We start from the raw sequence: 18,978 nt of genomic DNA, 5'->3' as shown, positions 1-18,978 counted from the left end.
GGAATCAGAGAAGTGGGGGTGTATTCCCAGCACTGCCATCAGAGCCATAACTAAGCATTTTAGTGCCCAGGGTGAGCAAGCATATTTATGCCCCCTAGAGGTGACGTAGGGAAAATCATGTGGGATTACACCCTCTTCCCTCCCCCCACCCCTCTGATTTCTGCCTTGCATTTAGCACAGAGATTTTCACACTGTGGGGAGCACCTCCCTCGGGTGATGCACCCCACAGTTTGAAAACTGTCACCTCCTGCCAGGAGCCAGCAGATCGGAAGCCTGTGGGAGCCACCCGGCCCACTCGAGGCCCTGGCTGTCTGTGTTTTGGGAGCCGGGGCGCTGTATGGCTGCCCGGCAGTCCTCTCTGCCACCTCTGCATGGCCAGATGCTCCCCAGGCAGGGCAGGTGGCGCAGCTCCAAGCTGAACCCCTGATATGCTCTTGCGTTTGCCCCGAAGGAGCCCAGTGCTGGCCAGCAACACCCCCTGGTGCTGCCCCCTGCCCACAGAGCCTGGCTGCCATGAGATGCTACGCGAGGTACTCCCTGGAGTACCCATCCCACTTGGGCACCTGCCTCTCAGCAGCCTGGTCACACTCTGCTCACAACCCAGGGACCTGCCATTGCAGCCAGCTCACTCTCCCCACATGCCCTGTGTGCAGAGCGGAACAGCCCCTTGCTCCTCCGGGCTGCCCTGCCCCACCAGCTCTGGCAACCCCAGCCTTACCATATTCCAAGTTCCCAAACAGAGGACACTGCTGGGGGGGAGAGGGTACAGTTAAGGGTCACTGAAGGGAGTAGTTGTGGGGTGCTGGAGGGGTGTCTGTGTACTGGGAGGGATATTTGGGGGGTGCTGGAGTGAGTACAGTTGGGGGTGCTGAAGGGGGTACCTGTGGTGGGAGTACCCACTGGAGGTAGGGGGCAGTATTGCTCTCTCATAGTGGCAGGGTTACTGGTGCAGGCCATGGATGCTGCGCCAGCCGTCTCTCAGTGCCTCCTGCGGGCCTCTCCCCCTCCCCAGAGCTGGGCAGGAGCGCCATTTCAGATTTGCAGGGACAACTTTAACCATGATTCCAGGGACTACTTAGGCACCTGAAAACTCTACGTTTTTTGGTAGATAATAACTTAGAAATTAGCTGACCAGCGCACTGTATCTAATTCCTATATAAAGAGAGAAAAAATGTATACAAACTAGGGCTCTCGATTAATCGCAATTAACTCACGCAATTAACTCAAAAATTAATTGTGATTAATCAGTTTTAATCACATTGTTAAACAATAGAATACCAATTGAAATGTATTAAATATTTTTAGGTTGTTTTTCTACATTTTCAAATTGATTTCATATTGATTTCAGTTACAACACAGAATACAAAGTGTACACTGCTCACTTTATTATTTTTTATTACAAATATTTGCACTGCAAAAATGATAAACAAAAGAAACAGTATTTTTAATTCACCTCATACAAGTAATATAGTGCAATCTTTTCATTGTGAAAGTACAACTTCCGTATGTAGATTTTGTTGTTGTTGCATAACTGCACTCAAAAACAAAACAATGCAAAACTTTAGATCCTACAAGTCCACTTAGTCCTACTTCTCGTTCAGCCAATCGCTAAGACAAACAAGTTTGTTTACATTTACAGGAGATAATGCCGCCCTCTTTTTATGTACAGTGTCAACAGAAAGTGAGAACAGATGTTCTTGTGGCACTCTTGTAGCCAGCATTGCAAGATATTTACATGCCAGATATGCTAAACATTTGTATACCCCTTCATACTTCAGCCACCATTCCAGAGAACATGCTTCCATGCTGATGACGCTAATTTAAAAAAACATGTTAATTTGTGACTGAACTCCTTGGGGGAGAATTGTATGTGTCCGTCTCTATTTTACTTGCATTCTGCCATATATTTCATGTTATAGCAGTCTTGGATGATGACTCAGCACATCTTCATTTTAAGAACATTTTCACTGCAAATTTGACAAAAAGCAGAGACGGTACCAATGTGAGATTTCTAAAGACAGTTATAGCACTTGACCCAAGGTTTAAGAATCTGAAATGCCTTCCAAAATCTGAGCAGGATGAGGTTTGGAGCATGCTTTTGGAAGTGTTAAAAGAGCAACACTCCGATGCAGAAACTACAGAATCTGAACCACCAAAAAAGGAAAATCAACTTTCTCCTGGTGGCATCTGACTCAGATAATGAAAATGCATCAGTTCGCACTGGTTTGGATTGTTATTGAGCAGAACCCAGCATCAGCATGGACTCGTCCTCTGGAATGGTGGTTGAAGCATGAACGGACATATGAATCTTTAGCGCATCTGGCATGTAAATATCTTGCAACGCCACCTACAACAGTGCCATGAGAACTTCCAGGTGACATTGTCAACAAGAAGCAGGCGGCATTATCTCCTGCAAATGTAAACAAAATTGTTTGAGCAATTGGCTGAACAAGAAATAGGACTGAGTGGACTTGTAGGCTCTAAAGTTTTACTTTTTTTTTTTGAATGGAGGGGTTTTTTTGTACATAATTCTACATTTGTAACTTCAACTTTCATGATAAAGAGACTACACTACAGTTCACTTGTATTAGGTGAACTGAAAAATATAATTTCTTTTGTTTTTTACAGTGCAAGTATTTGTAATAAAAATAAATATAAAGTGAGCACTGTACACTTTGTATTCTGTTATAATCAAAATCAATATATTTGAAAATGTAGAAAACATCCAAAAATATTTAAATAAATGGTATTCTATTATTGTTTAACAGTGTGATTAATCACGATTAATTTTTTAATTGCATGAGTAATCGCGATTAATTTTTTTAATCACTTGACAGCCCTAATACAAACACCAATTAAAGCCATATTTTAAGCTTATATGTAAGTTTAGAACAATCAGGAGATAATACAGCAAAATATTCCTAATCCCAAACCTTGAGGTTCTAATTATGGTAGGCCTCCCGGCCAAGAGAAAGACCTGAAATTATTTTTCTAAAGCGTTCTGATATTTTCTCATTAATGTAGCTGAAGATAGTCCACTGATGGACTCAATTCATTGCAAATGTCATTCTATCCTTCTGCAACACATGTCCCTAAGTATGTGGTATGATTATTGGCAAGCTAATAATACATTGTGTCTGGTAAAGACTTGACTTATTGAAGGGCTAAAAGGATTTTTGTATCTACTTGAGTAGGCTCAGATGGAAGGAGTGTGTGTAGGTAGACAACAGTGTGTCTTGTAATTGGGCTTGGCAGAATTTGATTTTTTTTTTTATAATTTTGATAGATATCTGTTTATTTTTAAGCTTTTAAAAATTTTAGTTTAATTTTCACAGTTGCACAAAATTATGTCAAGCATTTTTTTCTATTGATTTAAATTTTCAAAGTTTAAATTGAAAGTTTTGGGAGATTATAGGGGAAGGGTTAGATAAATATTAAATCTCAACAGATGTTGATAGTAAAAAAAATTAAAGCTTTATAACTGTTAGTGACCAGACGTCCCGATATTATCGAGACTGTCTCGATAATAACACATTTGTCCTGTGTCCCAACTGCACATCGGTCGGGATGCCCTTTGTCCCGTTGTTGGGGACCGCTCACCATCACCGCCAAAGTCCCGGGGCTGGCATGGCGGCGCTTCCTGGGGCAGCTCCTGGTGGCGCACCCGCCTGCCGGCAGGAGCCTGCAGTGCTGGCAGCCCTTAGGCACAGAGGCAGAGCGGGTCTCCGTGTGCTGCACTGGCTCCCTCCTGCCCAATCAGAGCTGTGGGGGTGGGGCTTGCAGGTGCCGGCAGCGGGCAGAGATCCCTCCGCCCCCCACCCCACCCAACCCGTCCCTAGGAGCCAGAGGGACCTGCCAGATGCTTCCTGGGAGCCACCCCAGGTAAGCACTGCCGGGACTCCCCACCTCACCACCCTTCTGGCTCTTAGGGTCAGGGCCCTGTGCGTGGTGTCGAACGCTGCCCTGGGCTTCTGCCAACCTGGGAAGTGCAGCGAGCCAGTGTGGCTGTAAGCTGGGGATTAAGCCCGCCCCAGAGTGGCGGTGCAGTGCCACTGGGGGAGCCGCCGCTACCTTGCTCTGGGCGGCTAGAGGGGGCCCTGGCACTGCCCCGCCCCACAGACTGCATAGCTCCGCTCTCCACTCACTGCGTGGACAGCTCCCTGAGGGGTGTGGACTCCAGTGTCAGGCGCCGTGCGCACAAGCGGGATAAATAGCTCCCTGGCCCCCGCCTCACCGCCCCCACGTGGCTGCCCTGCCCAGCCTGCTGCCCACCAGCAGCCATGACCCAATGAGGGTGTTTGGCTGGGGCTTGCAGCCTGCATTGGCCGGAGGTGGGGAGGGCACCAAGGGGGCCGCGGCAGAAAGCAGGGGTGGGTGGTGCCTCACTGTGGTGCAGTTTCCCATGTGCCCCCCCCCCCACTATCTCCTGCAGCGGGAGTGGGGACGGTTATAAAGCCAGGCGGGAGAGTCAGTGATGGTTATAAAGCCAGGTGGGAGAGTCAGTGGCCACTTTGGGTGAGTCTGCACCGCAGTTTAAGCGCAGGGTTAGTGGGACTTGAGTCAGCTGAGCTGTGTTAGGGAGCCCTGGGCTTAAGGTGACCAAAGGTCCCAATATTAGAGGCTTTGTCTTATATAGGCAATTATTCCCCACCCCCTGCCCCGAGAAAAAAGGTGTCTCGATTTTTTACACTTGCTATCTGCTCACCCTAATAACTGTTAAAACACAAATTGTCAACATCACATCCAAACTGTAAGAAAATCAAACTCTAAGGTCTGAAAAAGCATTTTTCTTACTTTGCCTATCGGTAAATTTTCATACTATTCATTTGTGTATGTTGTGAAATTGACATTGACTAACAAAAATCTAATCCTTGTAAGTCTACGTACAATGGACTTGATCATAAAATCCATATAAATTAGAAATGGAAAAGACTACTGGGGACAGCTGCCTGTGAATTTAAAATTATTCACTGCTGTATGTTTTCCAGGGCCTTTCCAGTCAAATTTAAGTGGCTTTCACCACTTCCCTTGGGAAACTATTCCAATCTAATATGCCTCAGTGTGAATATTTTTCTGGTATTTTTGCTACATTTTCCTTTCTCAGGTTTGATGTTATAAAACCAATCTATGTTCCCTTGTATGAACCTAAACAATTACTTTTTCTCCCATGCTGAAAAAATAATAGATAGTTATGTTCCCCTTAGTTCTCTTTTAACCAAGCTATAAAAAAGTAATTCCTTTAATCTTATGGTTCCTTATGTGACATTGTGCTACTTGTTGTTGGGGCTTTGTAGTTTACAGAGCTAAGATTGCCAGCTTTCTAACTGCAGACAGCTGGACCCCCAAGGCCCTGCCCCACCTCTTCTGCCAAGGCCTCACCCCTGCTCCGCCTCTTCCTCCAGGCCCCACTGCCCACTTGTTTCTCTGCTTTTCTACCCCCATTGCTCGCTGCTGTGTCCCCCCTCCACCTTCCTCAGAACTAGATCCACTCCACCTCCCTCCCACCTCTCCCTCCCCTCAGCTATGCTCCCTCTGCTCTGGAGCTGCAGCCTGACACAGAGCCTGCCTGCCCACAAGATGCAGGTAGGAGGCGGCCCCGGCTGAGCAGGGGCTGGCATGGATTGATGACCTGGCGCCTCTCCCGCCTGCGGTAACCAGACTTTTGGTGTCTGGTCAGTACATCTGACTGGACACTGCCAGGTTCCCCTGGCAACCCTATATAGAACTGGTGCATGAAACTTTGTAAATACTTTTATTCCATGATGAAAACTGTTTTTCATAATGTCCTGTCATTTTATAGTCATGCTGACACAAATCTGTTGCTCAATCTGTGGTTGCGTCTTGTCTATCATACTTAAAAGCTTTTTTGTGCTGTTTTCTCACTAACCTCACAATATAATTGTGATTTTTCTTGGCTGCTTGACATCATTAAAAGAACTTTCCTATTGAACACAGCTTTTTTTAATGACTTTTTTCTTTCTGATTGATGCCCTTTTAGAGTAAAATTAAAATGCATGGAAATCTAAATGCTTTGTTGAAATTGGTTAATTGGGTACAATTAAGCTGTAAGAAGCAGCCCATCAAGTAAAATCCTATGACTACATACAGAACTTTCTGTTCAATTAAAGAAAAAATACCAACCCTCATTTGCAATAGCAGCGTTCTGATTTTCATTAAATGATGGTATTTTATGCTATTTTGTCTAGGCTCAAGATTAATTTCTATGGTTACAGGGAGAAATAAATCTCTAGATTGCTTTAAAGAAAGATTGTTTGTTCATTCAGAACAGGATTGACAGCTTCTCCTTAAGAAAAACTATTACTTAAATGTCTTTCCTTGGTTTAAATGCATAAAACATTTGTAATGGTACCCCAGTGGCATCATAAAAATGTAAAATAATTGTACACTAAGTAACCAAAATGACAGGAAATAGACTTTTTAAAAAAAAATTATTAGAATTGTTAGCTTGGAGAGGGTGGGAGGAATGGAATGTCATGCTACACAACCAAACCCTATTGTCAGGTATTCAGTGATTGACTGACAATTACAAGTCTTTTCTTACAAATGTTAAAATAATCTGCTTGATGTTAAGAAAAATATTGATTTCCCATTTTCAGTATCCCTAAAACTGTCCTTATTGATCCATAATGTACAGAATTCTCAAATGCTTTCTTGGGATGAATTTCAGTCTGCATATCTAAGTTGTAAGTTTTAGTCCTCAAGGGAAAATTATTTACGTGTAGTTTTGTTTCCCTGAAGATAGTCTCATGATAGACCATAATAGCGGTCTAAGGGTGTATCTACACTGCACCTGGGAGTGAGCCTCCAAGCCCAGGTGGACAGGCTTACACTAGCTTGGCTTGGGCTAGCACTCTAAAAATAGTAGTGTGGACATTGCGGCTCCAGTGGAGACTCGGGTTAGCCACCAAGCTCAGGCCCAACGGATCAGATGGGTCTGAGAGAGCTGTCAAGTGGCAAGCTGAGTATGCTGTCTTAAGTACCATCCTTTCTGGAGTTTTGGTATAGATCCTTGGTGCTGAAGGATACATCCTCCCTGGTTGTCTGACTCTAGGGTTTGTTGTCTGAGTCAGAGATTGGACTGTATGTGTCTGGCCTGGGGATAGAAACTGTTGCTGTTGAAATACAGAGGACTGAGAAGCTTGCAATGACTGAAGGCAGAGGTGTGTCTTCTTTGGGAGTGACGTATAAATCCCCAAAGACTTCAGTGTAGCCCTAGAGTCCTTGAGACTATGCAGTTTGTCATCAGTCTGCGGGGGAAAAAGGAGAGCCAGCCAGAGTCATGGCATCTGCCATAGCCATGCGTGGGTTTTGATGGCTCCAGTCATCAGGTCTTCCACAGGAGGTCCGACAAACCATTTAGGATCTCCCTTTTGAGGGATTGGCTCTCTGTGCCTTAACAGCATGATCAGTCTAGGGGGAGGGGGTTCCCCACATAATCCTGTTTTCCCTTGGGACTTAAGCCTGGTTGTGACATTCTGTATCCCTATGTTCACCCTTTTTACAAAACAATAATGGATTTTGTACAAAGTATACCTTGTGAGGTACCATTTGAAAACTCAGAAGTTGCTGATCATTATTGTCCTAGTAAAATGTGTGGCATCATTGTATGTAAAGTTATAAGATTCTACCATATAACATTACTGAGACACATTCCAAGTTTAGAAAAGCAGGCACAAACCAGTTCCTCAAAGACAAGGGGCAAACCAAATCAAATAGGCTATCACCTGCTTAAGTGACCATTTTTCAGCAGGAAAAAGGATGTGAGTGAGAAATCCACAATTTGGAAAAGAAACAGCTGGAGGTTCTCATCCCCCAGACCGTCTGTCTCTTGAACCTCAGCTGGAGGTCATTTTTCAAAGAAAAAGAGAGCAATAAGAAAGGGGAACAGATGCCCCCAAATACTTCTCTCTACTCATGGCATCAACACACCTGAAGGACAAGACAGAAACATTGGACTGTGTGTGTGTGTGTGTGGGGGGGGTGTCCCTGGCTGAAAGGAGTCCAACCAGTAAGACTCCTAAACTTTCTGGTGAGAGAATCCTTTGCTTTGCTTTGAGTTCATTTAGCTTGTTAAGTTAGATATTAATTGTGTTTTATCTTTTATTTTCCTGGTAACCAATTCTGACTTTTATGCCTCATTACTTGTAACCACTTAAAATCTTGTTTTATTGTTTTATCTAAACCAGTGTGCTTGGACTGAAGTGTCTGGGAAATCCATTTGAGATAACAGGATCTGTGCATATCATTTTCTATTAATAAAGTGATGGACTTTGTATGTGCTTGTATTGTTCAGGAGGGTGCTGGGCAAGCAAAACGTCCCCCACAATTGCTGTGGGGTTTGTATTTTAGTCAGTGAGGTTTGGATGCCTGTGTGAAAATATAAACGTTAAGGAAAGTTTATGATTGGAGTTGGACAACAAACATGAAAAAACAAATTGGGAAGGTCTATTAAAATCAGATGTTGCTTCTATTTTTTTTTCTTATTGAACGTGCTTGTTGCCTGGGAGAGAGAGAGTGAATATAAGCAGATGAGTAGAACTGAAAATTTAGACTGTTTTGACTATGTGAGATCTTCCATTTATTTGGTCTAGAGTTCAGGATATGTTCTTTGGGCCCTTTAGTTGTCTTTGCTTACAATGCATTCTCATAAAATGTCTGTTTAGTGTGTGTAGACATAGGCAGCAAACTAATCTATTCTGTTAAGACATTTAAAATTCCCCCAAGAGCTAAATGTATGCATTATTACCATTAATTCAAAATGTACTGTACATTTTTTAGTTTAAAGTTTCTATTTCAAGTAATCTATTAAATAAAGCAGTTTCTGTCTTCAAATTTAATATTTTAGCAGTTCATAGAATGATTCTACCTATGCACTTGAGTAACCATTTATCAGATAAAAATCTGTGTAAAACTGTACCTTTTGGCCTTAGAAAACAAAAAATATATTCTGAAGCTGTGAAAGTGTGGTGTTTTTTTTTCTTTTTCTTTTTTTGTGTGTGCACAGTTCTAGAGTTTGGTTTAAGTACAATGCTAAGTTTTTAATGTATAGCAAAACAACCAGTGACCCACATCCTACAAGATACTGAGTGTTTTCAGTGCTTACTGAAGTCAGTTGAAGCACTGATTGTGTTTAAGTAACTTACGAGGGTTAACCGCTAATTTTGCCATCCTCTGTCTAGTAAAACTAAATGTAAAATCAAAACGCTAGTAACAATTGTACTCTTCTTAAAAATGGCGTATTCAGCATGTGTTTTTACAAAATCCTCTGATTTTACTTTCAACTGGTCATTTTTAAGAACAGTATTGCAAAATGTTCTTTATTGACCTAAGTTGAAACTGAGTTAAATACCTCCAAACCTTAGCCCACCTTTATATTATAAAATAGGAAAAAAATGAAAATGATGAGATGCAGAATGTATTTTAAAAGTTGTGGTATTTAAAATGTGAACTGAGAGTAATAAAAATCAACATCAGTGAGATAATTTTTGAACCTTGTACAATATATAAAAATATATATACTTAATAAAGTAAAATTATAAAATGAATGTTTCATTCCAAAATAAACTAACTTTCTTATTGTAGGAGAGAGTGCTTTAAAATGTCTTTTTTGTTGTTGTCATTTTGATACTGTGTAAAATGAAACATTTTTTGCTGTAAAACTGGCAGTAGTATATTAACTGTTGTATCTTAATACAAGTGATAAATAATCAGATTATTTCTTTTATCACTACTGGATACTGTCTGAACTATGTTAAGTGTCCACAATGTCTTTGCAATGGTTAATATAAATTTTGCAGGCATGCATTCAAATTTTATTTTTTGGCTTTCCCCAAACAGAAAATATTTGAACGTTCACTAGCTATATGGAGAAATACATAATAAACACTTTACGAGTACATTTTTTTTAGTATTTAAAGTTTCATGCCATATTTACTTTGTGGAGACCACAATGGAAGAAAGGAATGTGTTTTAAGGTAATAAATCCGTAACCATACTTCAGAATTCTAACTTGGAATTTGAATAATTTTGTTGGCAGAGGTCCTTGTACTCCATATTGTGTCCTCATATGTAGAATAAGGACTGACTTTTGGAACATCCACATATATATTTTTACGGGGATTACTTTTTTCATAGTCAAATTGCATTGGGCTTGGGTTTTGTGTTTTATTTTTTAAAATAAAACTTGTAACATTTATTTCTGTCATAGTTAGGAGAAATATTGTTATAGAACAAACATCTGTGATATAATATGTAAATTACATTATTAATAAGGTAATTCTGAATTATGATCTACCTTTAGACTTTCCCTATGGATTGTTGTTGTAGTTGTAACCCATTTGCTGATGTAAAGCAGAAACCAAACAAGGTAACAATTTTCATGAGATTAGAGGTAGCCAGGCTGACTGTCTCCTGGCTTTCTGCTACCCCATTTAAATGCAGGGCCACCCTTGTCCCATTGTTTAGTTATTACTTGCTCTTTTGGGTTTCAGATTACAAGAGCAATTGATCTGTATGACCTATTTTAGGAACTTCAACATTGCAGGGGAAACCTAAGCCAAATGTATATCCGTAAGAAACAAATCAGCTGAAAACTGGGCAGTTGTCATTTTGATGTAATGTACTTTTTTCAGGAAATTCATATAGGACAGCACCATGTGATGGACTAGAAATAATCAGCCACCAAAACCTATTAGAATGGTGTGAAGCCAGTATTCTTTCAACCAGGAAATTCAGAATTGAAGCTGAACATTTGGGTTTAATCTTCAACATATGCCCTATACCTAGGAATTGCAGCATATATAATATGTTATATTGGATATTGACCTCAGGTTCCCGAAATGTATAGCTAGAAGTCTTGGAAACGAGTTTGAGAGTCAGCCCCAAATCTCAGCTTTTAAATTGTAAATTTGTGTATTATACGTGCATTTCCTGAAGTGCCTCATAGTAGAGCTTCTGTCTGCTCATCTTAAACCTCCCTTCTTAACTTTCATACCTTACAAGGTGCCAGTGTCTGAACCAAGGGATCCTGCAGAGCCCACGCGCACCTTTTATATGCTTTTCACCACACAGCCGAAAAGGCTTTGTACTCAGATACATTTCAGCATTTCTGAGCTGCTCATTTCATCAGCTTAAAAAAAAAATCTCCATGCAAAATGTACAGTTTATGTTTAGTCCTCGATCCTGCAAAGACTTACACATGCGGACAGGGGTGTGTGCGGGGATTTAAATGTGACTACTTTGGGGGGAGGGCACTTTAAACACCGCCCCCACAATGTCTCTGGGCTCTGGTTCTCGCTGCCTCCTTGGGGGCCCCAGTGCCTCTCCCTGCCCCCATTGTCCCGGGCTCCAAACACTTAGTGGAGGCTGTGGACAAGGAAGGGGGCTTAGTAGGGTTGCCAATTTTGATTGGACGTATTCTTGGAGATTTCATCTTGTGATTAAGCTTTAATTAAAAATTCATCTTTAATTCCTGGAGACTCCTGGAAATCCTGGAGGGCTGGCAACCCTAGGGTTCTGCTGGCTTCCTGGACCCCCTCTCGCAGAACTTTGCTGTCAGCCAAGCTTCCCTGCTCTGGGCGCCATTTAGTGGGGCTCAGCCTTTTCCAGGCATGTCTCCAGCTGAACTCAGCCTGACTTCCACCCTGGAAGAAAGGGACGCGGGGAGGGACTCGGGGGAGAGAACCCCGGGGCGGGGGACAGGGCAGAAGCTGCAGATGGTGGCAGAGATTGGGGGGGGGGCTGTGCCACTGCGCCCCCCCCCCCATGCCCCTGCAAACAGACTCAGTGAGGCTACCATGTCACGTGTCACTTTTTGGCAGGATCTGGGCTTTAGGGCTTTGAACCTTTTGAAAGTGGCACTTGATGAAATCAATATCTGTTCTCACTGGAAGACTTTTCAGTGAGAGCTATTTAGCTACACCAAATGTCCCATAGTTCTAACTGTTCCTGCTGTTTAGCAGTTTTTTAAAAATGAAATAAAACACAATTTTTTTTTAATTATGGAAAAAGTTCATTGGTTTTAACTCCCTTTGTACTCTTACATTTTTGAATAGGTTTTGCTCCAAATTCCAAGAAAAATTCACCTTTGAATAGAGGCCAGACTTGGAAAATTTCAGCCAAAAAGGTGAAAGTTTTGGAAGATTAGATTCCAGGGTTTTATAATGGAAGCATGAATGCAACCTTAATTGTAGCTGTTGCTACATCTCCCACAGAGGCTGTAGCTTTTCATGTTTGAGACATGCAGTGTCTGTATATCTTCTGACTGCTTTTTGAAAGTCACAAGTCCTTCTAAAATATGTTCTGTTGACAGGCAACAGACGTATTTGAATTAAAAAAAATTCCACTGTAGAAAACAAAATAATAACAAAGTTTTAGAAATATAACATTTTCTTTTTAAAAAAAACTTACATTGTTTGCTTACTTAGCAAGAGGGGTAGTGGTAAATGCAAAGAAGCTTCTGTGAATCTTTACACAGGAACTATTGTGTGCTCAAAACCATTGAAAATCAGGACTGTTGTTTAGGTGTCTAAATATGGAGCTAGGAGCTTAACTTTTAGGATTTCTTTAAAAAAAAAAAACACCTTGGCTTTAGATTTTAACTTCTGTCCGTAATAGGGTGACCAGACAGCAAGTGTGAAAAAATTGGGACAGAGGGTGGGGGGTAATAGGAGCCTATATAAGAAAAAGACCCAAAAATCTGGACTGTCCCTGGGACATCTAGTCACCCTAGTCCATAATCAGCGTTGATACTGTTATCAGTTAAGTTGAAAAGCGGTACATGTTACATATATGTTACAGAAGACTTATGTGAAAGCTGTTCTGTAGTGCATCACTGTAAGGTATTTGTTTTTTTTTATTTTATTTTTATTTTTTTACAAACTGCATCTCAAAAAGCTTAAACTTTATAACTATATGTTAACTTTAAACAAACTTTTCAACTTCATATAGGAAATAGTGTTTTATTGTTCAAATGGAAGTGTAAACTTGACAAAATGCTACATTTGTTCAATGAAAATAATTATTCAGTACTGCAGAATTTTCTCTACAATATGTCATGGAAATAGTCCAATCACTTTAATCGTAAAAAATGCTGCTGCTTCTTGCAATGTTAAATTTATGCAAATTGGAGCCTACAGTTTCATGAGTGATTGTTGCAAGTAGAACAGAAATCTTGTATATATTGCTGAGATATCAAAATGACACAAGTTGTTTAGGCCTGATTTGTATGTGTCTTTTGAAAGTGTTTCTTAGCAAATGTTCTTCTGTTTATATCTCTTTTCATTATTAAAAGTATCCCACTTTGAAAAATACAAAAATAAAAATGCATGTACCACTGCTATTCAAATATAAATAAAGTTGTGCATGCCACCTGTGATAGCAGATGGCAACCGTTCACAGCTTTCTTTCTGTTGGACTTGCACTAAATGCAACATTTGTTCTAATTTTTAATAACTAGATTCATTATTTTTTAAAAACTAAATACATGTGCATTCAAGATGCTGTCTAAATGAAGATACAACTTTTAAAGTACATACAGCTTGGGACCGAAAGTTTAAAAAAATGCCATATTAAAACTGCAAATGTGAATGTACTGTACAGAGAATCTTTGATACTGGCATGACACTGAAACTTTCTGTTGCCATCTAGTGGATGATCTATGTATCACATTACTGCATTTTCACTTAACTCTTGTCTAGAGAATCAAGACTCAATCATTTTCTCTCTAATAGGATTACACTAGAGGATTTTTAAATATTACTGTGATTTGGGTGCTTAGTTTTGTGGTGCTTTAAGATTAGACTGGGTTGAAATTTGTGTTCCAAGTTCTCATCGGAAGTTGTTATTCTTTATAGATATTAGAAATGCTTAATCATATTCTATTTGTGTATTTGATTTTTTTTTTTAAATCTAGCCCCAACCATAGCAGGATAAAAAAGTTAAATTTAAATTTAAAAATGTAATTTGCAAGGTGCGAGCCTGCTGCAGAATTTTATTATTCTAGTACCCTACTTAAATTGTTGATTTGATAATGTCCTCTATGTTTGGTAATGACTGATTTGGAGACTTCCTCTCTCAAGTAATAGTGCAGTAGGTACACAGTTGATAGAGGAGGTAGCATCACAGCATCTTCAGTGAGGGGCCCTCAACTCTGTAACTCTGTTGCCCCCTTATTGGTCCAACGGGGCCTACATTTGTTGAATGCCATGACTAACTTCCCAGATATTTCCTGAAGGGCAGGACAAGATTAAGTCATTGGCACGACATTTTCATATCTAGGGCTACAGTTTCTGGAGTCTTGTGATGCTGGAATCTGAGCTTTCATTTAAAAAAATAGTTTCTTAGCCCTCAGAATGGCAAAGAAAAGCTTGAAAATGTGACATTAGTGTAAGTGGTGTAGTAATGTCTATCTGGCCATGTCTATGGTACAGGGACTAGTGCAGCATAGCTATGGCATCATAGTTGTGCCGGCATAACCCTGTAACGTAGGTGCAGCCTACAGCTATTTAAAGAGTTTTTACGTTGCTGTAGGAACACCACTTCCCGAGTGATGGCAGCTGAGTGGATGGAAGCATACTTTCGTCAACCTACCTGTGGGGGGTCGTCATAGTTACTCTCATAAGTGTGGATTTTTCAACCCCTGAAGCTCCATAGGTATGTTGTCCTAATCTGTAAGTGTAGACCAGGCCTGAATCTGCTGTCAGCGAGAAACAGTAACTCTGAGGTGTAAATTATTTTGTGCATCTCAGTGAGGTGTTAACTACACCTGTAATTAGTGGGGGTCCCACCACTAATGCTACAATAGGAGACTCTTTGTGTAGCAGGAGGATAAGAGTGCAATGGGCCCAGCTCATCTACCTAAACTGATGCATCCCAGCTGCTGGGATATGTACTATGGGAACCACCCTCCCCCCACCCCGCCCCCAGCTGCCACTCCCTACCTCTCCAATGGGTGAAGAAGGCTCCTACTGCTTTCCTCTGGGAATAGCAGTGTGTGGATGAACAAATTATAGTGTATATAAGTAGGCTGAAGGGGAGTGGGCTTATGGAGTTTTCATGGGAATTTTTCTATGGAATTCTTTGTGATATAAAATAAACACAGTACATAAAGCATTGGCTAGATGTTTGAAAAAATTAAGTAAAATGTCTAGTCCCCGCTAGTGAAACTTTTTCTTTTCACAGTGACCTATCTGGGTCAACGAAAGCCTATGGCAATGACAAGCTGAACAAATGTCAATAGAACACTGCAGAGGCAAGTGAGAAAAGGCAAAAAGAAACAGCATCAGTACAAGGCGACAGAGGATGACATTAGGATTTAAGGGGGAAAAAATCTTCTTTTTCTGGTGCAAGTCCTGGGAGATAAAAACCTGATGTGAGTGGAGGCATAATGATATCAGTCTGAGTCCAGATTCATGGAAATAATGTTACGAATGGAGGAGAGGCAAAGTAGTGTCAATGCAATTAAAAATATGAGATGAGAATTTCAACACAGACAGAATACTTTGCATGCAAACGGCTGAAATACTTCTCTTACTACAGCTTTCTTGCTTGTCATCTAGACTTCTGTGTATATGAACCATTCCTAACTGAAGTTTGGAAGGACACTTTCATCACGCAGTAATGTTGGCCAATGAGAGAGATTTACCGTATTTTTCCGTGTATAAGACGCCCCCATGTATAAGACGCCCCCAACTTTTCTAACCCCAAATTCAGGTTTTTTGTTTTGTTTTATTTTCTTTGCCGCTCCAGCCGCACTTACGCTGTTCCCCCCCCCCCCCCCCGACTTTGCCGCTCAGGCACAGGAAGAGAACGCCGAGGTAGGGGTAGAGGAGCCGAGGAGGGCCATACGCCCCGGCTGGTCTCCAGCGGCGGCCCTGCCCGGCTCCTGCCGCATCCCTTCCCGGCCGCGCGACTCCTGCCCTGGCCCCGCATCCCCGGCCCCCCAGCCGCCCAGCTCCCCACGTCCCCAGCCGCCCGCTCACCGGCCGCCCAGCCCTGGGTCCCCAGCCGCCGGCCCCCCACCCCCGGCTCCCCGCATCCCCGACCCACTGTGTCCCCAGCCGCCCGCTCCCCGGCTCCCCAGCCCCGCGTCCCTAGCCGCCCGGCCGCCCGCGTCCCTGGCTGCCTGGCCCCCCGCTTGCCCGGCCCCCCGCTTGGCGGGCCGCTTGCCGGGCCCCCCGCTTCGCCGCCCGGCCCCCCGCTTCGCCGCCCGGCCCCCCGCTTCGCCGCCCGGCCGCCCGGCCCCCCGCTTCGCCGCCCGGCCCCGCTTACCCGTCCCCGCTTCTTTGGCTGCCCGGCTCCGGGTCCCCGTCCACGGACGCCCAGCCCCGCTTCCCCGGTCCCGCTTCACCGGATCCAGCCACGTGCAGGCAGCGCGGTAAGGGGGCAGGGAGGGGGTGTTGGAGAGAGGGCAGGGGAGTTCAGGGGTGGGGGGGTGGATTGGGGTTGTGGGGGTCAGAAGGCAGGGAACAGGGGGCTTACTTCCGTGTATAAGACTACCCTCAATTTTTAGTCTAAGGATTTTAGGAAAAAGTATAGTCTTATACACGGAAAAATACGGTATATATTTGTGCTAATCTGTCCCTTTTTGGCTTTACTGTTTATTTTTACATGTTAATTTAAATGCGAAATATGTCACCATTTTACATTTCTACTCTGTTTTCTGAAATAATTTCTTGCTGCCTATTCAATAATGTTTTTCTGTGCAGACACCATATAGAAATACTAATTTGGGAATATATTTGGTTTTTATATTTTGTTTTAATATATAAAATACATGTCACACCACATGGAGTGGGAGGCAAGGAAAAGAGAAGCATGCAGAAAACAAATTCAAATAAAGATGAGAAGAAAACCACCTGCAAATCCCACACATTTGTAAAAGAGTTTGCCTGGTTCCCCTTTGGGCCCTGTTCTCCAAGTTACTACTCCAGGTTACTTCTCCTTTTACAACTCATTTTAATAATAAACAGGGTGAAGTCAGTAGCAAAAATTCCCTTTGACTTCAGTGGGGCCAGAATTTTGCCCTAGAAATTAAACCAGGGAAAATTCTTATCTGATACGAATTGTAAGAAAGGGCAATTAGAGAAGGAAGGGGATAGAGAGCGTAATTTAAAAAAAAATAAAAATGCATGTTTTTATGTGTCGTGAGGTACAACTAAATTACTTATAAAGTTATACAAATAAACAAGCCTTCTTCCTAAACTCATGGCAGCCTGGTCTGTCTAAAGTATGTTCATGTCTGATCCGTGTCTTTGGCCTCTCCCTCTATTGTCTTCCATCCATAATCATTGCAAAGGCCATCCAACGGACGTAAATCTTAGGTCTCTGCTGGACGTGTCCATACCAGCCTAGCCTAGCCACTCTCAACTTATTTTCAATTGCAGCAACCCTCATTCAGCCCCTCACAACCATTTCGTTTCCTACTGTTTGACCATCTCAATATCTTCATTTCCTGGTGGAGCATACTGGTTCAATTTCTTGTGACTGGCCAGATCTCTGTTCTGTACATTAAATTGTGGTCCATTGCAGTTTTATACACTCAACCTTTCTATTGGTATCTTTTTATCAAAGAGAATTGGGGTCGGCTACCACCGATGCTTTTTTACAGTGCCAGGCATCAGTCAAGAGGGCCACATCAGCAACCATTGATCCTAGGTATTTAAATTATTTCAGTCGTCTAAGGTCTCTGCCTTTAATGTTATTTTGCTGGGTCCGCCTCTGTCAGTTAGCATAGCCTCAGTCTAAGTCAGGCCTGCTCAAAATTGTGTTGCCACTGTTCAGAGTTGGTTTGCGCAGTCTCTCAATCTTTGTTACATATCAGTAGGTCATCATTAAACAACAAATTTCAAGGTAGCTCTTCGTATAGTCTCACTTATCACCTCCAGGACAGCCACAAATAAAAAAGGGCTCAATACTGGTGCAGTACAACATTTACTAGAAATTCTCTGCTGTAAACCCATTTGGTTTTGGTTGCAGTAGTCACTCCTGGATAAGATGGACATATCCTTCTGGCACACACCTCTGTTGCAAACTCCACCAAAGTAGTTCTCTTGGTACATGATTATGTGCCTTCTCCAAGTCTATCAAGACCCATGTCCAAGTGCTGTCTGTTTTCTCTGAACTTCTCCATGAGGATTCGTAGAGCAAACATGGCATCAATTGTATTCCTTCCCAGCGTAAGTCCTTACTAACACTTCCAAATTTCAACTGTTTCACGCAGGTACTTTTCAATAATCTCCCATATTTTCATAGCATGTGATGTCAGCTTAATTATCACTCAGTTAACACACAGTATATTATCTCTTATTTTTATTTTTAAAAATGGACACCATAAAGCTTTTACCCCATTCATCCAGTATTTTCTCTCTTTTAAAAATATCATTGAATGGACTTGTAAAATACTTGATGCCTTCTGTTCCCAGGGACTTCAGTGCATCCATCAGTACTTCATTTAATGCAGGTGCCTTTCCCCCTTTTCATTTTTCTTAGAGGATGAAAAGGTTGTAGAGGCACTATGTAATCTGTGACACCCCTTCCTTAGGTTCTCCTTATTGATCTCTCAAAATAATCGCCCCAGACTTTGATTCACCAAATTGTTTGCAATATACCGTGTTCGTTTTTAATAAAAGCAAACTCATTCACATCCTTTTTCGTTTTCGCTCTTGCTTTAGAAAGTTTGTAGATGGCTTTTTCTCTCTCACATCTGCCTGGTCAGTTATTTAGCTCATCACAGGCCAATTTTTAGCTTTCACAACTTTTTGCCTCCATACATGCCATCTTATCACTGCTTACGCCCACTGGCCTGACATTTTTTAAAAGTTACTTTTTTCTTCTCAACAGATTCTTTAACTTAAAGAATCCACCTCCATGTCTCCCTTTGTATTCTTTGCAACATTGGTTTAATCACTCCTAGGACTTCATGTACCATTTCCAGCAATACTGTTTTTAGTTTGTACC

At 42.0% G+C, this 18,978-nt stretch overlaps 1 protein-coding gene across 4 annotated transcripts in view; it reads left to right on the top strand.

Annotated features, from left to right (window-relative positions):
- Positions 1 to 18,978, top strand: part of STX18 (syntaxin 18) — a 90,737-nt gene that overhangs the window by 20,624 nt on the left and 51,135 nt on the right. The gene's annotated exons all lie outside the window — the stretch shown is intronic.

The sequence above is a fragment of the Mauremys mutica genome, chromosome 5 (assembly GCF_020497125.1).
Source record: "Mauremys mutica isolate MM-2020 ecotype Southern chromosome 5, ASM2049712v1, whole genome shotgun sequence".
Lineage (NCBI taxonomy): Eukaryota > Metazoa > Chordata > Testudines > Geoemydidae > Mauremys > Mauremys mutica.
Note: the sequence above shows the minus strand (reverse complement) of the source record. Positions and strands in the feature narration are given on the sequence as shown.